The sequence below is a fragment of the Eptesicus fuscus genome, chromosome 22 (genome assembly GCF_027574615.1).
Source record: "Eptesicus fuscus isolate TK198812 chromosome 22, DD_ASM_mEF_20220401, whole genome shotgun sequence".
NCBI classification, from domain to species: Eukaryota; Metazoa; Chordata; class Mammalia; order Chiroptera; family Vespertilionidae; genus Eptesicus; species Eptesicus fuscus.
The window spans coordinates 24,615,589-24,643,111 of NC_072494.1; the positions used below are offsets into that span (position 1 = coordinate 24,615,589).

The 27,523-nt window shown below is 44.7% G+C and overlaps 2 long non-coding RNA genes across 2 annotated transcripts in view; both read right to left on the reverse strand.

Moving 5' to 3' along the window:
* The window catches only part of LOC114233097 (uncharacterized), a 167,108-nt gene that overhangs the window by 26,227 nt on the left and 113,358 nt on the right, over window positions 1-27,523 (reverse strand). The gene's annotated exons all lie outside the window — the stretch shown is intronic.
* On the reverse strand, window positions 18,061-22,237 carry LOC129147921 (uncharacterized). Its single transcript, XR_008555141.1, has 4 exons — window positions 22,051-22,237; window positions 20,830-20,933; window positions 18,979-19,112; window positions 18,061-18,214 (listed from the first exon to the last, which is right to left on the reverse strand). It is a non-coding gene; the product is annotated as an uncharacterized LOC129147921 (long non-coding RNA).

Genomic DNA, 27,523 nt, shown 5'->3' on the forward strand with positions numbered 1-27,523 from the left:
CCCCCAACTGCCCTCCTCTGCTGGCCCGGTCACCCCTAACTGCCCTCCCTGCTGGCCTGGTCACCCCTAACTGCCCTCCCCTGCAGGCCTGGTCTCCCCCAACTGCCCTCCTCTGCTGGCCCGGTCACCCCTAATCTCTTCTAAGTCCATGTAGGTGGTTTAGGGTGGAAGAAGATGCCCATATTTTCTATATAGAAATCATAGTGGTCATCAGAGCAGTGAGGCCAGGCCCTTTCTGGCCAGAAGGTCACTTTGGGCTCCAGGAATTACTTGCTCAGCTCTGGAATCGAAACAGCCTAAGTGAATTACTCACTTAGGAGGGTGAAAAACATGCTCCTACCCTGAAATGTCAGAGCTTGACAGTCTTAGTCACTTGGAATCAGGCCGAAGTGAATTCCTAGTACCGACCCGCCCAGGCCTGGAGCTGGCTGGAACGGGAGGGAAATCCCAACACAAATGGGAAAGCTTGTGCTGTGGCCCTCCCCTCCCTGGGACAGGTCTGCTCCAGGTGCGCCAGTATCTGAGGAAAGCTGTGGTGATGAGTGGTCACGCACGGTCAGGAGCCGGTCAATGGCATCTCTGTTTGGTTCCCTGCCTGCGTTGGGGCTGTAGCTTACATAACAGTTTGGCTGGTTAGGCAGCCAGGCGGAAGCACGCGGGTTTCCAGCAGCTTATAATCATCTTTGATTTCTCTGTTTGCTCAGCAGCTTTTATGTGGTGGGGGAGGCAGGGGTGCAGGAATCTGACACTCGACAATCTCCTGTTCCTTCTGCGGAGCAGACAGCCCCAAACAGATCCCTATGGCCAGGGAATTGGCAACGGCAATGCAGGTCCTCTCCGGGGGGAGGAGCTGCACTGGAGCCCAGTCCTGGACCAAGAAGGCCGGAGATGGAGCTAAAGTCAGGCCCTCACCAGGTGCACATGAGCCTGATGGCTAAGGTCCTGGCTGCTGGCAGTGCTTGACACTGTTTGCCCTCTTGGCTGGGAGGGTTATGGTGTCCCCATCTGATAATGCAGGTCACTGTGCCCTATGCCATGTCTACCCAGAAAGGCCTTGTGTCATGCTAACAATTGCCTCTCTCTATGCCATCACCTCCATGGAGGTACCAGGCTGATCGTGCTGGAACCCTGGGTTCAGTGAGGGAGCAACCAAGCTAGACAGTGACATTTCACCAGTTTCCAGCATTGTTTGATCCTTATTTGCCTGGAGTTGAGAAGCAACTGTTCCCTTTAGAAGGAGCACATTCTATTCACTGGCTGCAGTTCCCACTAGTCCCTATTGTCTTTCACCCGGAAGGCCTGTTCATTTACTTATTTCACTTTGCTCATTCTTACAGACATTTTTAGGATAAATTTCCAGCTCTATCTTAATTGTAATCATTTGATATCATAATCACTGGTTTACCTCTCTGATTCTCCCAATGGACTGGGAGGTCTTTGGACAGGGGTCCAAACTGACCATTCATTTATTCATTCAACAAACTGTCTATAGAGCCATCCCCTTGGGCAGAGTGCCTAGTGCTGGTCATTTTGTTAGGAATATGGCATTCATCATGGGGTTCCTGCGCTTGGCACGTGCTCTATGTATGTGCTCAGATTAAATAAATAGATGACGAATCCTTCCTTGTGCAGCCTGTTGATCTTGGTATTGTGGTTCTGTCACCAAATATGCCCATGTCTTAACCTTGTGCACAGGTTTACTGATAGGGCGCACCTTGTTGGAGAAGCAATTTACATGAACTTGTGTAATGTTGTTGTGCTCAGATACTTCCCTATATTCAGGTATTTCTAATCCTCAGCTTGCATCTCTGGCCTCATTTTTGCCACTCCCGGTCCTCCTCAGCCATGCCGAACTGCTTGCATGACGTCCCTATACTCACCTTACTTCTAGCACCCCCTTGCCCTTGCACACACTGTCCCCTTGGTCCAGAATGCCCTTAATCTTGTCCTCTACCTTGCCTTTTACCACCCCTCCTGGCCAGCTTCCAGTCAACTCATAAGACTCAGCTCAGAGGTCACCTTCCCCTAGAGCAGTGATGGCGAACCTATGACACGCGTGTCAGCACTGACACGCGTAGCCATTTCTGATGACACGCGGCCGCTGAGGTGGCCGCATGCCGAGGATGAAACATTTGCTGCTCCTGAGGATGAAACATTTGCGAAATAATGTTTTTTCCTCAAAGTGACACACTACCCGAGTTATGCTCAGTTTTTTGGCGAAGTTTGACACACCAAGCTCAAAAGGTTGCCCATCACTGCCCTAAAGCCTCTCTGACTCCTCCAGGCTGGGGTAGGGCCTCTGTGCTGATTTTGTGTGAAGACCTTTCATGAGACTGTCTCTGCCACCATGCCGAAAGCCCGCTGAGGGCAGGGACTGTCTCGATTTGCCTCTGAATTCTCAGGGCCACCCACATAACAGGAACATTCTAAGGAGAGGGAGAACATCTTAGCTGGCTTGTAAATGAGACCCGGTCCAGGGCCCACTTCAGCAGTACCCACTACCTCAGTGCCTATGCACCCCCAACTTTGACACCTCCGCAGAGACCACATGGCTGGCTGGCTTCGGGCTTCGCACAGAGTCTAGCTCTCTGTTGACTTATCCTGTTCTTTCCCCACTGTAATTACTGCCCCTGCTCTGTGTGTTTTCTTAGGCTTTCAGTGTTTGAGTACATGACATTCTTCTGCTCCTCATATGAAAACAATGCCATCTGTTCACTAGACGGAAATTCCATCTAGAGAAAAGCAACCAGGTTTTTGCTGCAAAACATCCCCAGAATACCTCTGTGGGACTCTGGGTGGGAGGCACATAAGGTTATGAGGGCTCTTAGTTGTGTGTGATCCTCCCCCTCCCCTTTCTTTGATCTTAGAGTCAGAGCTTTCCTATGAGATCTGTTTCAATGAAACCTGCGCCTCAATGAAAATAACATCCTCCTTAAATCTCAGTCTAGCAGCCCCGAGGGTGATGATGGTCTAGGAAGTCATGTTTCAGTCCTATGCATTGAACACCCACAAAGCACTAGTGCCTACGGTATACATGCCTGCCGATGGGCAACTTGGCGTCATGTAGACCCACAGACATTCACAAGGCTTTCCTTGTGGGCCAGATGGGGAGGAGGCATGCGTGCAGACCACAGCAGCATGAGGCAGATTGAAACAAGTGGTGTGATCAAGGTCAAGTCAACTGCTGTGGAGAAGCAGGGAAGGCGGGGCGGGGGGGGGGGTGGGGGGGGGGGGCGGGCAGATCAATTCTAATAATGTCACCTCCTCTGCTTAAGGTCATTCAGTGGTTACCCATTGTTTTCTAGGTAAAGTCCAGATGCCTTAATACGGCTTGATTCAAGGCCTTCTGTGATCTGGATCTTGGCTGTTCACTATCCCACTGTGTCTCCCTCGTACCTCCCCTGGTCCACACTCACACCCAGCGCTCCCGCCTAGGGGACCCACTTGTCCCTAAATGAAGCCTGCTCCTTCACCTCTCTTGGCATTTGCAGTTTTCTTTGCCTAGCATGTCCTCTTCTTTTTCCACACCAACTATTAGATTCAACTGAGGTGACCAGTCCTTAGCCTCACTTTCCTCCATTATCACTGTCTCTTCTCCACTAGACGGTGAGTTTCCTGGGGACAGGGACTGATTCTCACCTCTATAAGTCACAGCAAATAATAAAATGCAAGGAACCTAGTAGCTATGCAATATATAGCTGCTAAACATTAAAACTGCTGAATAAATCTGTGGCAATCAAGGAAGTCTTTATGTAGGAGGTGACCAACTTCTGAAAAATTAAGTTTACTATAATAGATGAAGAAAGGGAAAGGATATTTCAAATGGAAAGAACAACTTATTTGGATATGTCTCAAAGGGCTCAATAAATATTTATTGTAGTTTGGCAGAATCTTGCAAAGTAAATCCTACCCTATGATCCAGCAATTTCACTCTGAAGTATTTACCCAAAGGAAATATAAACATGTGTCCACAGAAAGACTTGCACAAGAATGTTTTGGGCAGCTTTATCCATTGTAGCCCCAAACTGGAAATAACTAAATATCACCAGGAGGATAGATGAACAAGTTGTGGAATATTCATGCATGGAATATTACACATAATCAAAAGGAACAAACTACTAATACAGGAAATGACATGGATAAGTCTCTAAAACATTTCGAGTTTAAAAATCTGGCAGATACAGGAAGAGTGCATACTAGATGGTTCCATTTATAATGAAGTTCAAGAACAGATTGTTCACTGTAAGAAAACTTTTAACTCAATTTTGTAAAAATCCTTTCTTGAGTACCAACTCTGTCCCTGGCACTCTTTTGGGTACTATTCTGGTAGCATTCCAGGTGTACTTGGGAATAGATCAGAGGACACAACAAGCAAAAATCCCAGCCCTTGTGGTACTTATATTCTTCCTGGTCAGCTTGCCGGGTTCAATGCAAAAGGACAAGCTGACATTTATCCCCACTGAAGCTGGTGACCTGCTTCGGGAGCTTGTCAATGCCAGGGCTGGCAGGCACTCGCTTAGCCAGGTGATCTGGACTGCACTGGAATTTGTTTAGCAGCACTTTGACACATTCCAATGATACTTGCCTTGCCTAGTGATAAGCAGATGCTCAGCAAAGGGGATGGAGCACAAGACTTACTCTTATCTCAGATCACAGACACCAGGACCATGGGAAAGAGTGCTCTGGAAGGAGGTCCCCTCTCTGGGGCAGGCCCTGTGCTGGGAAAGGAATGCAGACCCCAAGTGGAGGAGGCCCATACTCTAGGCCTTTGGGGAGAAGAGGTGGAGGGGCTGGCAGGCTGCATCCCTTGGTAGTTCTCACCAGCAGCCCAAATCAGGCACCTAAAACAGTCACTTAGCAAGGAATTTTATGAAATGAAAAGACTGTAGTAGAAAACCAAAATTGCTCTGAAGAAGCTAATGTGAAGTGACCATTTTTCATAAATGTATTCATTTAGATTGGGATACCAAAGGAAGTTTTGTCGTACTTGGGCTACAACGTGTGTCACTTAAGGAAGTTATTATGCTCATACTTTTGACAACTGATGAATGGTGCAGAAACCAACAGTGTTAACCTCGTCTCAGGCAACAAAGAGAATGTGCCTCTGCTGACTTGTACCTCTGGCCAGTCTTCCAGGGGCTGTGCTCAAATCTTCTCTACCGTGTCTTCATTAGCCTTCTTCCCTGTTTATTAATATTAGTCTTTTTCTTTTTCTTTTTGAGAAAGAGAAGAGGGGACAGAGAGGGAGAGAGAGAGCGAAATATCGATTTGTTGTTCCACTTATTTATGCATTCACTGGTTGATTCTTATATGTACCCTGACTGGGGATCGAACCCACAACCTTGGCACATTGGGATGACCCTCTAACCAACTGAGCTGTCTGACCAGGGTCTATCTTGGTTTATTAGTGTCACATGGGGCCAGCACCGATGAATGGGGGTAGGATGGAGGATGTGGGTCATGGAACCCAGGACAAAATGCATACAATTCCTGACTTCTCTATAATTTTTATTTTATAGTGAAGGTCAACATAGAAGAGAAAAATAAATGTAAAAAGGGCACCTTGGGGAGATGAGGGAATATAATGGTGCCGATTGTGTGCTGGGTGAGTTAACACCACATTGCCTCCTCCCTCACTTAGCAGTGAATACCTAAAGCAATACCATTTTTATGGGTCATGCTGCTCTTTATTATTAAAGTTTAATTTCTAGCAACCTGATTTGTCTCAGTCATCCCCTAAATTATTTTCAGCATAATGGTTTGAAGATCTTTGACAGTTTTTATACCTTCGCTACTATTGAACATCAACATGTTAGAAATAAGCATTTTTAGGAAAACACTGCTTCAGACTTTCAGAGATCTCTGGAGTAGTTAATTAACTACGATAAACATTCTAGGAATGTTTATTGTAGCTTTAAAATAGTCAAACAATATGAGATGGGTTAATTAGATAATAGAACACCATACAAAGGAATACAAATCAGTCATGGGAATAATGTTATGGGTAAATATTTACTGGTATATTAAACACAAACATATACAATGTTTGTACAATGTAATGCAGTGGGGGAGGGGCTGTGCCTATGTACCAGTATGTATAGCATGTGTATAGGTCTGGAAAAGAAATGAAACAAGTTACTTACACTGAGTATCTTGAAGGAATGAGATCATAAAAGTTTAAAATTTCACTCTTTTGGCATATCTGTATTTTCTAAGTATTCTACAGTGAATATTAAATTTTCTAATAAAAAGTTATTTTAAAAAGAAAGTAACTAAATATACCATTAAAAGTTAAACTTAAGAAAAAAAACTTCTAGAAATTCATGATTCTTTCCATGAAAAGCTTTAATAGGGACAGTCTTGATTTCTTTTTATTGTTGTTGTTAATCCTCACACGAGGATATTTTTCCATTGATTTTTAGAGAGAGTGGAAAGGAGGTGGAGAAACAGAGAGAGAGAAACATTGATGTGAGAGAGACACATCGATTGGTTGCCTCCTGCAAGCGCCCCTACAGATTGAGCCTGCAACCCAGATATATGCCCTTGACCAGAATCCAACCAGGGACTCTTCAGTCCACTGGCTGACACTCTATCCACTGAGCCAAACTGGCTAGGGCCAGTCTTGATTTCATCTATTTTTGTTCTGGCAATATGGACTTGTATGATTTGTTTTCCCATCTAAAAAGAAGCTGAATATTCCTCTCATTCCTTCAATCTTACATGTGATAAGGGGCAAAGAGAATAACACAAGTAAAACGAGCCTCTCTTTTGCCATTGAATATCCATGTAACTTTGGGGAAATCACTTCTCACTTGTGTAAACCAAAATTCCCAAAAAGATTCAGAAAGGAGAAACTTTATTCAGGTGAAATAATTTGCAAACTGGGCGAAAGGCAGCCTCCAGTAGAAAACCAAAGTGCACTCAGCTGAGACAAAGGGGAGGCCATCTTTTTTAGAACAAGTTCCCACCCAAGTTCCCAATTGATCCAATTTTATGCAAATCAGGTTTCCAAATTCATACAGGCTGATTGGTCAGTAGAGATGTGAATGAGGATATAATTGTGCAATTCTAACTGGATAGGGCAGGTCTTGGTCCATTGGTTGAAAGAGGAATCCAGGGCTATCCTGCAGTGGTTAATTCAGACAGAGGAAACAAGCATAGTGCAAGAAGCTGAGAGTTCAGTCAGAGTTTCTTTCCCGTATACAGAATACATGAAAGCCCCTGTCAGCAAATGTCCCTTAGACTCTTACTATTTATAAAATCTGGGCCCTTGATTGACCATGGAGAGTTCATCTCAGTAGATAAACTCCTTCTCAGGATTCACATCAAATGAATCTTTCTTCTTGGGGTCCACATTTGTAAAATGAGTCGATCTCCATCTTCTAAACCCCTCTCTTCCCGAGGCAAAACTCTAGGAGGCTGAGGTCACACGCAGGCTGGTGCAGCTCTACAGCCATCTGATCTGATGGGTAAGTGCATTCCAGAAACGTCACATGTGGTGCTATGTATGAGAAGTCCCAGTGCTTTTAGGACATCCACATATATGTGGCTTCACTGAATGGCTTTATTTCTTTCCTCCAATGGACACCTATTTTTCTGCCCCCCTTCCCCCAACAAACAAAAGAGAGGGCAGCAAGAAAGACAATAAACACAAAGAAAGAAAAGAAAGAGGTTAACAAAGTCATCGAAGGAGGAGCAAAGGGAATTTGAAATCTGGAGGCCAGCTGGAAAGCAGAAAATGAACCATGTATGGCAAGTCAAACTGAAGGGCACAAGTTATGTTTGATTGGATTAATATCAGACTGTTTCTTGAGATGAGAGCCTCAGCTCAGGTACCTTAAAGAAAGTCTGCCAATTGGTGGATTTTCAGGAAGCCTTTGTCATGCAAGTTATCTTCAAACTGAGAGTTATTCAGAGTCCCAAAGTTGATGCCCTTCCCAAACCTAACCACCTGGGTTAGCTTGAAAGTTTTCTAGAAAGTAAATTCCTGGAAGAAGTACTAGAGTTGATAAGAAGTCCTGGGTTTGAATCTTAACTCCACTAATTATAGCCAAATCATTTACATGCAGAGACTGAATTTCCTTATTTGTAAGATGTGAGGGTTAACACCACCCTGCCTGCCTTCCTAAGTGGCTGTAGGGAGGGCTGAGAATCCACGGAATGTAGGGGAAAGTTGTGCCACTGAAACCAAGAATGGCATTTTTCCATGCAATGTCTGTAATGCTGTGCTCAAGGCAGGCATGGTTACAGGTTACGTAACGAGCAAATTGATTATAACAGAGGTGATGCTGCTGTCTACCTCTGTCATCAAGAGCTCAGGTTGCAAAACATTGATCTTGCTTCAATACCTGTTTCTTTAAGTTTCAAGAAACAGGATCCACAGTTTCCTTTCCCTACATTTACTTGGACAGCCACCAGGCCTGAACCTCATACCCACCCAGCGTAGGCAGCCCTCTGAGAAACCTTTGACAGCCACTGCCAATGTCACTACTGCTATCCTTTTTCTGCTCCACATCATGAACACAGCAATCAAAGGGGCTTTTTGTGCTTGATGAGTTTTCCCAGCACCCAACACTTGGGAGTATGTGCACCAGGAAGGGCTGTTTGGGGTCTTGAGTGCTTATGAGTTCAGTAATTGGGACACTTGTGCCTCTTTCTGCCAAGTGTCCAAAGACATGTCATTCAAGTCTCCCCATTTGGCACTGGTGGCTCAAGAGGTAAGTCCTGCTGGCACGTGGGCTTAGAGCAGAGGAACTGAAGGCCACGCTGACCCCTGCTCCTGGGGTCATCACCTCCTTGTCCACGATCATCAGACTTGCATTTCCATGTGAACAAACGAGCCAAGGGAAGAGAGTGTTTCTAAGTTTTGTGGGTCTTTCATTCTCTTCTTTTCTTTAAAAAAAATTGGACCAGAAACTCCAGTCCTTTCAGCCTTCTTCCTCTCCCTGGAGTCCTGCTGGTTCATATTCCCACTAATGGGGCTGTGGCCCTGCCAACTCAAAATGAGGAACAGGTTGGTGCTGCCTCAGTGGCTTAATGAGGAGCCCGGAATGGAAATGAGAATCAAACATGCATTGAAAGTACTCAGTTCCCAGCCAATCGTCCCTCCCCTGTCCCTTGTCATCTCAGGGTCCTTAGCCCAGTGCCAGGAGAAGGTGACCTGCCAAACTGATACCCCATGTAGCTCAAATGGGACCCAGAAGCACACTCTGAACTTGTTTTCTCTGCTCAGCAGCTGCCAAAGCAAGGCTGAAATGCGGGTCAAGTGAAAATGGGAACAGGGTTCTCATGACTGAGCAGAATGAAAAATCTGGGGGGTAGGGAGCAGGAAGTCAGACCCCAGGGTGGGGGCCTGAAAACCCATCATTGGGATTTTCACTCCTCTGAGCAGGAATTGGGAGCTTTTATCAGCATCTTTAGTGGAAAAAGAACAGGGGAGAGGGTGTAGCAGAACAAACAGGGTCCCAGGCCTGGTGCTGGGCCATGTTAGCTGCAGGAATGGAAGTTTCTCTCCGAGTCTCAGTTCCCAAGGGTGTAGAATGGGGATGGGAATACGTGCTGCCTGTTGTGAGGACTTTGTGAGACACTGTCTGTGAAAGGGCTGAGTCAACTAGGGGCCCATCAAATGTGAGGTATTGTTAGATGATTAAAGGTCTTTTTAGGCGGCAAATGAATTCATTAGACCTCTGGAGGTAGTGAAGTCAGCTAAGCAATTAGGGAATGGGCTAAGTAGACTTAAGATAGGGAACCCGTAAATTGTGAGGTTAAAGTTAATAAAATCAACACTCGATATTAAAAGGTAAGTTGTTCAGGCCACACTGAATGGAGCAACCGGATAGTAGTCAAAGCGATAGCCACGTTGGCAAAGAACTGGTTGGCAAAAGCATGTCGCCAGCATGAAAACCAGCAAAGAGTGGAACATGGCAGCATTTCACTAAAACTGTCCAGGGGAGATGGCAATGAGTCCTTCCCAGGTGGAGATGGGCCTTCATTGCTTCGCTCTATTTAGACCACACGGCTGGTGCCCTACCTGGCTCACCAATCCCCCTTCTGATCAGTTCCTGACTTGCATGGAGACTTCTCACCAGGGACAAATGTGCAGATCAAAGTGCATTTTTTTTAAAAATATGTTTTTTTTATTGATTTCGGAGAGAGGAATGGAGAGGGAGAGAGGGATAGAAACATCAATGAGAAAGAATCATTGATTGGCTGCCTCCTGCATACCACCTACTGGGGATCGAGTCTGCAACCTCGGCATGTGCCCTGACTGGTAATTGAACTATGACCTCCTGGTTTACAGGTCCACACTCAACCACTGTGCCACACCAGCTGGGCCAGAGTGCATTTTTTTTATATCAGTCTCCTATAATTTTTTATATATCAGTCTTCTATAATTTTGATTCATATAAATCATTTCCCTCTGAGTCCAATTGGGAGCCATGATTGAGATTTTAGACCTATAAGCTAAAGGAGGACTAAAGCTCAATATGGTAAGATTCTCAAGGATCTTCTAACTTGGATTATTTCTGGGCACCCTATTGGCTTCACCTGGACTATATACTATATCCCTCTAAATGCCAACAGCTTTCAAAGTCTAAAAAGCTGACTGGGACCAAAGTTAGGGCTGGAGAAATGGAAAAGGAGAGAGGGGTTTCAGAAAGGCCTTGTTAATAACATAGATTTGAGTGGGGTGAAGAATAAAAAAAAGTCAGGCATCAAAATGAAGTCCCCAAGTTTTAGGAGTAGTGAATTGGCATGGAGGTAGAGATTGTTCTCATTGACAATACTATGAGGAATATAAGGTTCATACAAGGTTGGCAAAGACCTTGTATAGGTTGCTTTTCTTCCCTCCTGTACTCATGGAATTGTCCCTAATGAGAGTGGGCTTTTTTTCCTTCTGAGAATGGTCACTACCTTAGAATCTTTCTCAACCCAAAACATTCCAGGAACCACTCCAATTGGTCAGAGCTAGTACACGAGATGTCATTTTGGAACTGATATTAACCTATCATAACTGATATTAACCTAGATACTTACCAAATATTCATTGGTTAATTGTTGATAATAACCTTGGGCAAGTTACACAAATTCTTGACTTAAAAAAATTAGTTGACCTTCTCTGATATCTAATGTTCAATAAGGACTACAATAAAATATGGAAAGTTATGTTCCCTGGTGTGTTGTGTCTGACCATATTTCCTGCCTCATAAGTGAAGAGAGAAATCTGACATAAACATAAGCTTATCTGGCTAGAGAAGTGGCTTCCCAGGTAACCCCGGAGGAGGCCTTACTTGAACCCCACCCTTGGCTTTGATAGAATGTTTCCAAACTGCTGCCTAGTTCCTGTAAACTCAGCAGTTACAAGATTTTCTTATTGTATGTGCTTGTTTCTTTTTACTTGGTTTGCCTTAAAGTTGAACCCAATTTTCTTTTGCTACTTTCATTATTAGCTGACTATTGAACAGCTTAAGACTCTTGGAACCTTTTATTTAGCGGAACTTGGATTATTATCCTAAGAGCTGAGCTCCCATACTGTACTCCTGCCAGTATAGACCACAACCTCTCCTCCTTGGTCTAAGGAAGTTAACCCTCACAAGGAGATTATTGGAGAATGGAGTGGCTGAATCACTGGGCTCTAATTCACTGGAGATATTGTGAAATTTGGGACACTTTTTCCTTTCGGTTAGCAACAACTACAGCCATTCTGACCACAGTAGCTTGAATGATGTGCCTTCCTCACAAATGTATGAAGTTTATTGGCTTTGAAAGCCACCTCTAGGCCAGCATCATGTGTGGGTCTGCAGACTCAGGAAATTTACTTAAAAATGCCCTAAGAAGCACTGGGCATGAGGAATCATCTTAATTTTATGCATATCAAGTTCTGCTGATGTGGATTCGGTGACCCAAAGTTTTAAAATCCAAGTCTGGGGAGTGAGTGAGTGCTCTTAAGAAGTGCTGCTGTGGGCCAGGGGTTCCTGTAATAGTAAACTTAGGAATAGTAAACATGGGTTTGGAGAAAGGGCTAGAAGGGCATTTAGGACTCAAGAGGGCACTCTCAATGAATGAGTGCTTGATTCCTGTGATGTAAGATACCTTCTTTGTAGAATAAGATATCCTCTTTATTAAAATAAAATTAATCAAGATAAATTAATAAAAGTAGACTTTCACAGGCAGTGTGAGTGCATTGTCAGAAAATGCTAATAATAGTAAAACTGAATACTGAAGTTGAAGTAAGTTCTGCTGAAAATCACAGCCTCGGGCACATGAAGGGTTTGATGTTAGTCAACCTTTTCTTCCTAGTATAGTAGGTAGAAAATTCTTTTTTAATTCTTTTTTAAAGGGAAGTAGGACAGAAGGAGAAGCATGCCAGATTCCTAGCAGCTTGCAAATCCCAAATCAATATAAGAACGGCTTTTATTCCCTCAAATACCTTCTATGTACTTAGCATAGATATAGGGTTAAGGTGATTGCCACACATACTTGCTCATTCTCACATCAATGCTGAAAGGCAGATGTTCCCATTTCTGTTTCACTTATGAGAAAAAGAATGTTCCCAAGGTCACTGAGAAAGTAAATGGCAGAGCCAGGGTAGATCCAGGTCAGTCTGACTCCAAAGCCCTCATCTTCACTCTCTCTCAGTTTGCATTCAGATTATAGAGACCAGAGAGTGATGACATCTGAGGGTCAAGTCTAAGAAGAGACTAAAGTTCTGAAACTTAAGACAATATTGGCTGATAAAGAAAATGTCAGTAGACCTACAGGAGTAAAAACCCTACCTAATAAAAGAGTAATATGCAAATTAACCATCACTCTGCTACACCACAAGCCACACCCACCAGCCACGCCCACCAGCCAATCAGAGCAAGTATGCAAATTAACCCCAACCAAGATGGCTGCCACCACAGAGAGTAGGAGAAAGTCTTGGGTTTCTCCAGCAATGGAGGAAGCCAAGCTTTCCACACACCCTGGCCAGCCCAGGCCTCCGCTTAAGGCTACAAAGTTTCAATTATAGAAGATAAATCCCAAGAAAAATGGCAGTAGCCACGGAGCTGGAGAGAGCAGGCTGGGGTTTCCCCCGGCAATGGAGGAAGCAAAGCTTTCCCCACACCCTGGCGGGCCCAGGCCTCCACTCCAGGCTACAAAGTTTCAATTATAGAAGAAACATAAGTCCCAAAAGAAATGGCTGCCAGCCACGGAGCGAGCAAGAGGCTTGGCTCTGCTCCAGGCTACAAAGTTTCAATTGTAGAAGGTAAATAAATACCAGATACCAGGGCCTCTGCTTGGGTTGCCAGGGGGTGTGGCTGGCCTGCAAACCACCACAGGCCCCTAGCTCAGGCTGCCCCATGCCCCAAGGGAACCCCCACCCTGATCTGGACACCCTTCAGGGCAAACCAGCTGGCCCCCACCCATGCACCAGGCCTCTATCCTATCTAATAAAAGAGTAATATGCAGATTGACCATCACTCAAACACACAAGATCAAGATAGCTGCCCCATGTGGTCAAAGATCCTGCCCCCATGTGGACACAAGACGGCCACCACAAGATGGCCAGCAGGGGAGGGCAGTTGGGAGGCACCAGGCCTGCAAGGGAGGGCAGTTGAGAGGGACCAGGCCTGCAAGGGAGGGCAGCTGGAGGCAATCAACCCTGCAGGGGAGGGCAGTTAGGGGTGACCAGGCCGGGAGAGGAGGGAAGTTGGGGGCAAACATGCTGGCAGGGGAGCAGTTAGACATCAATCAGGCTGGCATGGGAGTGGTTAGGGGGTGATCAGGCTGGCAGGCAGAAGCGGTTAGGGGCAATCAGGAAGGCAGGCAGGCGAGCAGTTGGGAGCCAGCAGTCCTGGATTGTGAGAGGGATGTCCGATCCCTATTGGGATCGGGCCTAAAGGGCAGTCAGACATCCCTCGAGGGGTCCCAGATTGGAGAGGGTGCAGGCTGGCCTGAGGGACACCCCCCACCCCCGTGCACAAATTTCATGCACCGGGCCTCTAGTAATATAATAATTTTAAAAAGTGTATTCCTTTAAAACCTTCTAATGAATTAATCAACTATAGCAATTGACACATAATTTGGAGAATAATAATCAAACTCTGCAGTGGTTACCAATTAAAGATGAGCTCCAAAGTCCATGTATGACATTAGCTCGATCTATGAGAAGGACATTCTGGCAGGGACTCCGCCTATTGAAGAGATGAAACATGCGATTGTAGATATTCTAACAATGAAGAGTCAAGAAAAAGTTAAACTTGGAGGAAATTTTGAGGAGGCTTGTCCAACCAAGGTACAAATCCAAGAAGTCAACATCGAAGAGTCAACAAAACTGAAAATAGAAAATAGACATCATAGAAATGTGGGTATTTCAAAGTTGTGAAAAAGAGGAAGATGACAAAACAAAAGATCCAACCAATGATGGTAAAAGCCCCAATACAGAAACTAGGGAGGGTTGCTAATGATATATAATGTGTCTACTACAGCATACTTGCAAAGTGTAGGAAGAAGATGGCAGTGTGACAAAATGAATTCTACATTTAAAGAGCTGAAGTTTCTAACACCAGTTAGATGTTCTCAACCTCTTCAAAATAAGACTGCTAAATTGCCAGATATGTTCAAAGACCATTATTCGTGTGTGTCTTCACTGGAACAGTTAACAGAGTTGGGAGGTGAAATGGATGGTTGTACATGCTGTCCTAATGCAGCTCTGTGCCAGATGTATGTGAAGACCAAAACCACAGCAGAGAAATAAAGGAATGAGGGTGTTTTGGTTGTTTGTTGTGGTTTTTGTATGTAGGTCAGGAGTTGGCCACGTACCTAAGTATTCACTAACATTCACATTAAGCAGGTGTTGTGTTGTATGTGTCAGCAAGTTAAATCCCATATTGTCTATCTCACAGGACTAAGATTTTGTCTAAGATAGGTGAATTTTGTCAACTAGTTTACTATGGTCCTTAATAAATGTCATTTTGGTTTCAGTGATATTTCTAAAACATAAGCTTGCTTTGTAATATAAAAACTTACTGTTAAATCATGATACTGTGAACAGTTCTCCCCACACATATAAGTACTACCAAGAAAATTGTGTATGTTTTTGAAATGATACTTAAATGGCATATATTCTCTTCCAGCTCTGTAGTTTCAAATAAGTAATTGGTAATTGTAAGACATGAGATCATTTTAAAACTGTGTGTAATATGAATCTGGTTGAAAATCACATACATAGTCTTTATGTTCGTATGTTCCATTTATAAAATCAAGCACCTATCTTCTTTTTATTGTCTTCTCATGTTCTAGAGAGTAAGATTTTTATTCCTTTTTAAACTATGCGCCAAATCTGTATACAATGAAGTAAAAGAGCTACATTAAAAAAAAATAAGCATCTGTCACACTACAGAATCTTACTAGGCTGAAATTTTTTACAAACCTTGAACTTTTCTGAACTTGTCAACACCTAGTCACTCATAATTTTACACTGAGAAACCTAAATAATAATCATTCTTCCAGAGCTTTCCAAGTGAAACACAAATTTGTATTGCACTTGTAATTTTCCAGTATTTCTTGAAAATTTCCTCCCAGACATTTTGATAGTTTTGTGGTCATAAAATAAATAGTAAAGTTGATTCATTAAAAAAAAACCACTATAATTTACCAAAGCTGGTTCAAATATAAGCAACTATCAGCAAATAAAAAATTAAATATCTAATAAAAAATCTTCCTACAAAGAAAACTTTATCCTAGATGCTTCATTGGAAAGTTCTACCAAATATTCAAGTATGAAATAATTCCAATCCTACGTAAACCATTTCAGAGAGTCATGTACAGACAGATAATGTGGGGAAAGGCATCCTAGGCAGGAACAGCAGGTGCAAAGGCACAGAAGTAGAGAAGAATACCATGAATTTGGGAAACAAGTGGTTGAGTACAGCTGCAGCTCAGGGACTTAATGGTGAGAAGCAGAAGATGGGCAAGGAAGTCAGGCAGCAGCAAACGGTTTAAAGCCATGCTGAGGACAAAGAGGGATTTTATTTTGTCCTTTAAACAATTAGTTTCCAATTAGAAGGTCAGATCAGATCTGCATTTACCTACAATGGTTATCTGCTATTAGATGATCCTGAGATACCACTTAGTATTTATGCAGAGGAAAAAATGTATCTATAGAATAAGACAATACCAACACCAACTGAAAACCTTTTGCAAATATTCCAGGAACAAAGAAGTTCCAAAAACCTCTGCAAGTGCCTTTAAAGGGAATCTTAATCACAAGTCTCTCCAAGGACCTGTATAAGCCTGAACCTGAGATGGCAGGATGTATTGAGCTGCATTCCTGGGCCTATAACATGTATGATAATAATAGCTAATGTTTATTAAGTACTCTGTGCCAGATACATTGCTAAGCACTTGACCTGAATTATCTCAACTAATCTTCATAATAATCCTGCGAAGCAGGTGTTACCATCGATCTGCATTTTACTGATAAGAAACAAGCCTGAAAATGATTAAGTAACTTGCTCAAGGTCACCCCGCTAATAAGTGGCAGAGACAGGACTTGAACTTGAACTTGTGTCTCTCTGACTATAACACCCATGCTGTTAAATAATGTGCCGTGCTGCCCATGGCAGATATCACTAAGCGATTATTACACTTTTTTTTTCCCATTAGCCCAGACTGGGACTCCCAACTTCTTTGAGTATAGTTCTCTAGGAAGCCATCATATATAGATCAGAGTTGGCACATGAGACAGGACTAACTTGTGCACTTGGCCTACACCCTACTATCAGCCTCAGATTTGGATTCAGCTGTGTAAGCCTGAGCAACATCAAAAGCTGATTTGCCACCATAGATTGTATTCTAAACACCTTCACTTAGAGTTTGTGCATTAGAAGACCTCTCTAGACTGTTCTTCAAGCTTACCCACACTGGTTAATTTGTTGGTGTGGAAAAACAAAGGGAAGAATTCAGACTATCTGTAAGCTGTCCATATGAGTTTGCTGCCTATAAAGAATACCTTTGGTGAGAAAATTGCAGAGGTGATTCCAGAAAGAGAGTATGGCTTTATATTACATGCTCCACATATCTGGGTTATTTGAATGACTGCAGAAACTGGACGTATTGTTGAAGACTTTGAGTTGATTTGGATTTTGGAAAAGATTAATGTATTCCTAGATATATCCTATAAAACATTATAGGTGCCTTGTCATCCCATACAAAGCAGAAGTCAAGTATCCGTGTTTATTTTATAGAGTCCTTCCAGGCAGACAGCTCCACCTGTTGTTGTTTTTTTCCCTTTCTCTCCAAACTCCTCAACAGCCACAAAATTGTCACCAAGTATTTACAATGCACAGATGGTGTGGTGGCTTGTGGTGATTCAGAGTGAAGAATGATAGATAAGTCCAGGGCTGGGAGGAGGGGAGAGGTCTAGCTGGACCAAGCAGGGGCTTTATCCCTTGTGAATAGAGGGAGAAACAGGAATGTCCCATCCAGTTTTGAGGCTAGTCCTAGACGGGCAGCTGGGTGCATGGCCATTTCTGGCTCAGTGGTGGAGCAGGTCAAAGTCCAGGCGCCTGTGGGTACCAGGCAGGCAGAAATCCATACTAGAAGATGTGCCAACATAGTCCAGAAACCCAACTGGGGCTGAGGAGTGAGGGCCTGGGCCCGGTCCCGTGAAGAATGATAACAAGAGTTAAGTGAGGTTCCAGGCTAGTCACTCACAGCTGTTCTCCCTAAAGGAGGAAACGACTAGGGAGAACCCAACAACAGTTAGCTCAGGTCAAAATCCCCACAATAAGGACTAGGTCCATGTGTGGCAGGAGGAGTAGGGCAAGACAAGGAGAAATTTAAACCACTTAGGGATAACCTGGGCATTCAGATCCTGACACCAGATTCTAGGAAGGGTTGACAGTGAGAAAGACTTTGGGACAACATGGGAACTCAGTTCCCACAGAATGTGGTGCAGTGGCTCTGATGCACCTCTCATCTCCTCTAGGATTTTCTCAGCACCAGGAAGATCCATGTGTGGTGACAGGGAAGGGAATTGACATATGACATAAACCTGCCAGCGTTGGGCTCATTTAATTCTCCAAATGCCTCAGAAACATTGAGATCTGCCCAAGATCACAACTAGTAAGTGATGTGGCCAAGACCCGAATTCTCGTACACGTACGACTCCAAAGCCTTGGCTCTCTCTCCACCCCGTCAAGCAGCTTCTGGGAGGACCTAGCCACACCTGGAAGGAGAGAGACAAGTGACACTGAAGACCAGGCGAAGGGAACTGATTCTGTTATCATCTCCATGGTTTTCAACCCTGGCTATACATCAAACCTTCTGGGAAGGTTTAAAACACACACACACACACACACACACACACACACACACACACACCCACCCCTCAGGACCATTCCCAGAGATTCTGGCTTAATTCCTCTGTGATGGGGGCTGGGCATTGGTGTTTTCCTTTCAAAGCTCTCCTGGTGATTCTAAGGGGCAAGAAGGGCTGAGAACTTTTGACCTAGTCCTTTAAAGCTATTTAATGCACACCGGGCTGCTGGCCCACGGCTAACTAAATACCCAGGGCTCAGCGCCTTCCTTGCCTGTTTCTATATAACTTTCACTTTGTTCTTCTCCCTCTTGGCTCTTAGTTTCTGTGCTGCCTTGGGTGGAAAAACCCAGTTCCTGCTCAGGCTGTGGAACTCGGCCCTTGCTCTCTGCTCTAGACATGCTAGATCCCTAGGAACTAGACACAAGCCAGGGTGCTGTGTCCTAGAAGCCAGTGGTACTGGGGTTCCAGGAATTCCACAGAGGAATGCAGCGCATGGAGGGGAGGGGAGGGAAGGAGCTCAAGGAGAAACAGAATTAAACCCAGGGAGAATATTCGAGGGAGTAGTCATGAAAACAGAGGACCTAGGCAAGGAGAATTCAAGATAGAGGTCTAAGAACAACAGCACAGAGAGGAGAGGGCTTATAGGTGAGGTCAGGAGGTGGAGACTCTACCTGGAGATGCTGTTTACTGGAAGCCTGGGACCTTGGGCTGGGCGAGGTCCCCATGCGTCTGGCCTGGACCCAGCTGTTCGTTTACTTGCCTGAGCTCAGGGCACCTGTGTGCTGCTAACCTTGTGCTGCCTCACCTTCACACAAAAGAATTGTGGGAAAGGACAGTGCAAGTGAATAAAGGACCCTGAAGCAATATTTTGGAGATTCACCAATGAGACTGTGAAGACCTCTTATTTCTCAATGTGTTCTTTCATGTTGCCTGAGACAGTGATCTTTGTAAACTGCTCGTAAGAGTTACCTAGATCAGCTCCATCAGACCTTGCTGAGAACTTAGAAGACAATTATACACCCACTCTTTGCTTATTTTATCACAAAAACTGGTCTTTCCCCAGCAGCTGTGAGCTGGCCAAGGCCGGCTCTATCAAGGAGGGCTCAGGCTGGCAGTGTTCTTCCCACAGCCAGAGTTCGACTTGCTTCTCTGAGTTCACAGTTTCTTGCTGACTTCTGTTCTCAATGGTTCAGCCGCCTTTCATCCCCAGCCTGGTTTGAGTTAAACTGACCCTTCCTTCCCTGGAGAGGCAAGGCTATGGAACAGCAGAAGTCCTTGAGAGGTATCTGTCCAGTCTTATCATCAGAGTCTTAAAATCACAGATTCCTGTACCTCAGGAGGGACTGACTAAGAATCTCTGGGGGTTGTGCCCCATTGATTTGGTGTATTTCTCATCCAAATGGACACCTACCTCAATTAGCCTGAACAGAGGAGAATCTTGTATACTGAATTCACAGCCGCCTTTCACATATACAAATGTTTTATGTGATCTCTGATTCAGGTGCAATTCTGATACATAGGAAGAATCATAGCTATGGCTGGTATTTAGGGAGCCAACAGTCATTTGCCTTTCTACCTCCCCAATCATGGTGCGCTTTTAAATATTAACTTCACAGTAGAAAAGTGATTTAAAACATTTAACTACCTACCCAGCTGCTGTGTCTGTCTCTATGATAGCACCTAACTATGAGGCAGTAAAGGGTAAAGGGAAGAACACTGCATTTTGAAGCAGAAGGTCCAGACTTTGAGTCCAGACTTTCCCCATTATTAGCTAGATAATCCTGGGCAAATGGCAGCACCCTTCTGACTTTCAAATTTATCATGATCATCATAGAACTAACATACGATGTTAAGCACTTTACCAATGTCATTGGCTTTAATGTTCCCAAACAACCTCCCACAGAAGAGAAAACTAGGTCTCAGGAAGGCAGCCACTTTCGCTAAGTGCTCATAGAAAATCCTACCCTGGGTACTTCACAGGGTTCCTGTGAAATTTGGGGGAGAGAATGATGCAACAGTTGTACTATGTGCATGTTTCTCTCTCCAAAACTGTAAGTTACTATAGTCAAGACCCTACTTTATTTATCCTGCTGGTCCATTAGCCAACATATTAGTAGTTGTACCCAGCATATTAGTAGATGCTAGAAAACACTGGCTGAATGAAAATGAATACATGACTAAAAACAAGTTAACATTTCAATGAGGCCCTATATAAACGAAAGCACTGTTGATCAACCTACCACATCAGTATGACAAGGGCCCCAGAGATCCCTGTGCTTTCTATCCACTGTGGGCATTATGTATGATAAGGTGGCTTATTGGGGGTTCTGTTTACATGAGGCCTCGTTAGGCCTCCTGGAGAAAACAGTAACCAGACCTCTGGAGAGTGTGTTTGGCCCTGTGAGTCAGCACAGCTCTGCAAGCTTTTAACTTGCCTGCCTGAACCCACGCCATGCAGCAGGTCCGATAAGGGCCCTAACATCGTGCCTCGTGCTTCTTTATAACCTCCGCCTGGATCTCACCTGGCCTCCTCGGACCTGAGCCTGTGCTTCCTCTCCTTTCTTTGGTTCGTACTCTGCGTCCTCGTCCTGACCGTGCCTCTCTGGTTCCGACCTTGGCTGTCCTCCTGTTTTGCAATGAGCATTTTGCCCTTCAGAGTGCATCTGTGGCTGCCGCTGTGGACAAACTCGCTTCTCACTCAAGCTTGGCCACCACATCCATAGCCCCTAAGACTGATTTTCCCACTATGCTTGGCTAGGCTCCATGGATCGGAATCCCAACAATTAGACATCAAAACCAGGCAAAGGCATTATTTTTGGGGTTTTTTGTTTTGTTTTTCTATAGACTTTTATTTTTATTTATTTATCTTTTTAATTCTTTATTGTTGAAAGTATTACATATGATCCCTCCCCCCACCAATTGTCCCCTCCCAGCCTGCCCCCGCCCCCATACCATCCTTCACCCCCTATTGTCTGTGTCCACTGGTTGTGCTTATATACATACAAGTTCTTTGGTTGATCTCTTACCCTTCCACCCTCAGGCAAAGGCATTTTAAATAAGCCAGTCAGAGAAAGACAAGTATCACATGATCTCTCTCATATGTGGAATCTAATGAACAAAATAAAATGATGAACAAAATAGATCCAGAGACATAGAAGCATGGAACAGACTGTTGAATCTCAGAGGGAAGGCAGGGTTGTGGGGGTGGGAAGAGATTAACGAAAGAACCTGTATATATATATTTTGAGTGGCCAGATTATTATGATCTCTGAACGCATAATAATCTGGCCACTCAGTGTATTTGTATCTCAAATGGATACCAAAAGCATTCTAGGCTTTTGCTGGAGATCAACCACCTATCTGCCCTGAGCTTTCTATCAGCCAGTGCAAAGGGGAAAACTGATCAGGTGCACGATTTATAGTATCTTTGATATCAAATAAATGAGGTACTCAAGAGAAGTACACTGAGTGGCCATATTATTATGCGCTCAGAGATCATAATAATCTGGCCACTCAGTGTATTATATCCCATGGACACAGACAATAAGGTGATGAAGGCCTGGGGTGGCTGGGGGGGCGGGGGAGGCGGGGAGGAGGCAGGCTAGAAAGGATCAATGGGGGAAAAAAAGACATACGTAATACTTTTAACAGTAAAGATTAAAAAAAACAAACACAACAACAACACAGGCAAAGACTCTCACCTGCATTCTCAGGGAGGGTGCCCAGGTGGGCCCGGAACTCACCCTGTGGCTGGGCAGAGTTGCTGTCCTCGGTCTCAGAGCCTGGACATGAACACTGATGGAGGGGACACGTGAGGATGGGATACAACATTGTGCCACTCAAGCAGAGTAAAACCAAACTACCAGAAACATGTCCCAAACCTTTGGGGAGAGGGAAAGGAGGAACCTTTAGAAACTGAAAAATATTCAAAAGAAAAAGTTGGTCCACGGGCACAAGAACACCGGAGGCGACTTAGTGAGGATGAAGCAGCAGAGAACTGACAAAGGCTATGGAAAGAGTGACAATAACGTGGAGATACACGGCAGAGCAAAAGGCCAGGCGGCCTCACAAAGCAGGGTTAGGTGGCATTAACGTGGCTGCTAATTAAAGGAGAGAGTCCCAGCCTGGGCAGCAGAGAATAGCAGTCACAGCCACCAGGTGGCGCTAGAGTAGAGGCTGCGGGAGCATTTTCGCGGTGGCTCAGTGGGAGGGGCTCTGGGGGAAAAAGTGAATTTGAGGGGCTGAGGGTCCCTGGGTGACAGCTCAGAGGTGTAAGCATGAAGACATACTTTGGTCCTCACACCTCCCAATGGCCTTGCCCTGGCTGGAAACTAAAGGGTCACATACTATACTGGTTTTCTAGTGACAAAATTCCCAGCTGGGCCCTAGCTAACATTTCAAAAGGCACTGATGGGATATTAGGCAACTCTCCGTGTCAGTAACCTGGGGGAATTGCTTCCCATTTTCCACTTCCGTGAGAATTCCACACTGTGATCCCAAACTCTAAATATGGAAGAAGAGCCTAGCAAAGTGCCCACCTGCCTCAGGAAATGCCCAAGAATCGTGGTTCTCTTTCCTCAAGAAGCCCGTGTGTCAGTCTGCCTCCTGCCTCACACATACCTGGTGGATCTGTGCCCCTCAGAGCTGAAGTGCTTTTGGCCCCGTAAAGCCCGCAGCCTCTCTGGCCAGAGACCCTTTTGTCCCAGAGCCTTTGTTGCTGCAGACTTCTCACTGTGAGGCCTAGGCTGCTGCCAGGGGCCACCCCAGGAGCTGGGCTCTCAGCTTACAAACAGAGCATTATCCTCAGTCCTTCCTCTGCCCCCTCCCTGGCCCAGTTGCCCCAGCCCCACACCCTGCCTCCAGCCGCATGCCATGTACACTCTCACCCCTCGGACCCCCCTTCTCCAGCCCTGTGTTTCTAGTCTGCCCGGGAACAGTCACCAGGCGCGCTGGGTTTTCCTGCCTGGCCTAATCCGCCCGCCTCTGGGCCTAGGCGTCCCAGGGTGTGTAACCCAGAGGCTTGCACGGAGGTGATCAGATTGCAGGGAACAGTATGTTTTCCTCCCAGCCTCTGTTTTCTTCAAGGGCCAGGGCCGGCCAGCTGAGCCGTCTTTCCCTTTCCACTCCTCACCCTCCCTCGCATGTGGTCTGCCTTCAGCGGGGTGCACAGCTGGCTCGGAGGAGGGGCTGCAGGCAGGGGAGACAAGACTGTGGCTGCATCCAGAAGCGTGGAGGAAGAAGGCTGGGTGGAATTTGTGATTTGTGCGGACTAGTTCTGGCCAGATCTCTTTTAAAACGTTTTGTTCTTGCTTCCTTGCTGCGGATCTTCTGCCCCCTCCCCCTCTTTCTCCGTGCTGAGCTGTCATTTCTTAATCCAGCCAGCCCTGTGTGACCTCCTGGTTCCTCTAGGCAGTCAACACCCTGTTTCCCAGGCCACTGTTGCTCCCTTTTCTAACTCTCTTACAAAATGCAATTTAAAAAGAAAATTACACAAGTGGTAATGTCCATGATAAGGGCAGGGTTGAAATGTTTCAAAGAATAATTCAAGCCAATGTTTATTGATCCTGGCATCTGCTTCAACTTTATTCTCTCCTTTCTTGTTCTTGGCAGCATTAGATAAGAAATCAGCTGTGGAGCAACACCTGAAAAATGCCCACCCTCCTAGAGCAGTATCAAAATAAATATTTTCTACAAAAACACGAACAGTTAACAAGGAAAGCATGCGCGTGTTTATCCCGACAAGGGGACCGGAGCCTCTTCTGGCCGCATCACATTTCCACAGGAATTGGTAGCAAGGTGACGAGGAATGTCAGACATGAGACTGGCCTCCGCGAGGATCATGGGATCAGGTGGGGTGAGCTTGCTTGGCGTACCCCAGCCTCAGCCTCATGTCATCTGCTGCTTAGACGTGTTTAGGTAAACAGTGGCTCAATGACCAGAGATGGCTGTTTGGCTTGTGAGCTGCTGGACAAGCCTTGGTCCACAGCCTCGTTTTGACCATGTCCAGACCCCCTAGTCATGCTATTGAATCCCTTAACTTAAACCAGTTCGCTCCAAAAGAAAAGTTTATAGTTTCACTGTCAGTGTAAAATAAATATCACTTTTGTAAATAAAAAGCATAAAAATAGAGAAATTATGACATGAAACTATGGAAACAATATTTTTAGTACTTTGCATGTAGCAACAAATCTAATTAATTTATGAATATAAGCTTCTCAATGAGAAAAAGGAGTTTATAATCTTCCAGTAAAATAGGGGTATTTGGCTCAATGTCGGCTGCTCCTTTACTTATGATGCTGTTATGTCCCAATAAACCCATCATAAGTTGAAAATATCCCAAATCAAAAATGCATTTAATTCACCTAACCTACGGAATATCACAGCTTAGCTTAGCCGACCTTCAATGAGCTCATGACACATTAGCCTGCAGTAGGGCAAGATTATCTAGCACAAAGCCTGTTTTGTAATAAAGCATTAAATATCCCATGTACTTTATTATGCATATCACTTTTGTACCATGATAAAGTTGAAAAATCATAAACTGAGCCATCATTAGCCAAAAAATCGTAAGTTGTTATCAAGAGTTGGGGACTGTGACTAAATTTGCAGGGACAATGAGGCACATATCTGTTGGAGGCTGTTACCAGGCACAGGAGCCAGACTGCCTGCATGTGAGTCCCAGCTCCCCACTCAGCAGCTGGGAGACCGAGCTGTGTACCTCCACATCTGTGCGCCTTAGTTCCCTGTTCATCAAATAGCGCTAATATTAGCACCCATCAGTGTTCTGACAATGGCATGAGTTAATACATGCAAAATACTTATGACATCTCTAGGCCGGCACTTAGTAAGCTCTCAACGAATGTTAGCTGTAATAATAATCAGCAGTCATGGCAGTAGCATTAATTGTACTCGTGGATTTTAAATTCCTACACACTAGAGTATAGAGTCAGAAAGATTGAAAAGCAAGATTGAAAGATTGAACTATTTTGCCTCGTAAGATTGGTTACAAAGAGTCAGTTCCTAACTAAAATGATGAAAGTGACTTTTGCTCAACAAAATTCTCTTTTCATAAGGTCTCTGAAGCAATCTCTGAAATCTAGACTTGGAATATGTTGAGTTACCTGGTAATGTTTGGAAAGTGATGGAAATGGGTTTCTCATCTACTCCCCTCTGCATCCCAGTCTAGACAAACACTTGCAAAAATATTTCATTTCATTTCCAAAGGATCTCTATATAATATTCAAAATAAGTTTTAGTTAGTTGTTCACATAAGTTTAGAACCATATGGTTCATATAATTAAAATATTTGCTGATATTGGAAATTAGTTGCATGGTTTGGGCAGCTTGGAAGACACATTATTGGGTCCTTGGTGACTTCTGACATCAGCTACCACTTACTGGGGATTAATTGTGTCAAACAGGATTAATATTTTTTTAATCCTCACTGGGGGATAAGTTTTCATTGATTTTAGAAAAAGAAGAATAGAGATGGAGAGAGAGAGAGAGAGAGAGAGAGAGAGACAGAGAGAGACCAATGTGAGAGAGAGACATTGATCGGTTGCCTCCTGCACATACCCCAACCAGGAATCAAACCCATGACCCTTAAGTGCATGGGACAATACTCCAGCCAACTGAGCCACACCAGCCAGGGCCAGGATTAATTTTTTTTTTTAATTCTCATAATAACCAAATAACTTATATACTTTGTCTCCACTTTGCAGCTGAAAAAACAGGCTCATCAAGGTTAAGTGACTTAAGATTATACTATTTATAATGAGTTCAAGACTGGAATTCAGGTCTGTCCATCAGTGCCCAGGGCCTGCTCTACATCTCCATGCTTCTCTGCCTCAATGGGACCAAAATGTCATTTGAGGTTATAACTGTGCCTTACTCATTCTCATGAGATTGGGCTTCAGAGCGGGGGACCAGGGTGGGATGTCTGCCCTTTAGATTCATGCTGGCTTATGGAGCCCAGGAAGGGTAAACATTGTGATTATTATTGTCACTACCAAGGTCATACTTTTTCTGACTCCATCTAAGGTCTTTCAAGTCTTGACTCTGCCTGAGTGCTGGTGTTTCTTTTCCAAACTGTCAAGAGACACAAATTCAGGGGAACCTTGGGGAGGATGGCTTTGAGGAGAGCCAGGAAGATGGGGAAGAAGGGAGCTGTTTTTGATGGGAGCACCTGGGGAGGGAAGGAGGTCTCTTTGGGGGGAGTTCCCCAAGGGCTGGGGACAGAAGTCCTCATGGGGAAGCTCACCCTGGGAGAGTGAACAGTGCTCTGAGAAGTGAACTCACAGTAGTCCCAGGGAAGTCCTGAGGGGCCCCAACTTCATGTTGCCAGGCAGAGTCTCATTATAACCGATTTCCCCACACGTCATAGGCCTCGTGACAAAGAGCGCTTAGAAGGGGCAGGAAGAGCTGGGCCCAGCTCTACAGAGTCACTATAGTGTACTTCTTCACTCTTTGTCCACTATCTTTCTTTAGAGATTCTCAGGACTGCTCCTCGCAGCCCAGCTCTGAGTACATTTTTGGTTTTGGAACTCAGCTTTGACTCCAGCATTTCCAGACAGGATCATGGTGGCCTCCAGTTCTGACCATCTCTCACTGACCCATGTTCATTTTCCTTGACTCCCGAGAGCTGTGCACTTTGGTGACCCTCACCTTGACAAGCAATTTCAACATTCTCTTTCCGCCCAGGCCAGCCATAGAGCCCTGTTATTTTAATCTCTGCTCAATATCACATTTGCGCAGGCCATGTGTGTTAGTCTGGCCCAGACATTCTTATAGCTGACGTATTAAGCTCTTGTTTTCAACACCCTCAGAGTCTCAGCCCAGCCGTGGGCACAAGACAGGATTAGTCTTGTGTGGATTTTTGAGCTTGACCGTTGAAGACTTTAGGTACCAAAAATCCAATTAATGTGTTATCCAGGTCACTCAACATTACACATACAAGTAGTAACAGCCCTTGGGTATGTTGCTGAGCATGTTACACACAAAACACACACCTGATAGCCCCTTATGAAGGCAAGCTCTGACAAAATCCCCGATTCCTTTCAAATCCTGAATTCATATCATAGAAATGTCACCCCAAATTGGGCCCGTGGTCCATTCAACTCAGGCAATAGCCATAACAGCCAACATCTACTATGCAGTGCTGGCACTGTGTTAAGCATGTCTCAAGCATTTTCTTATTTAATTCACTGTTCACATAGC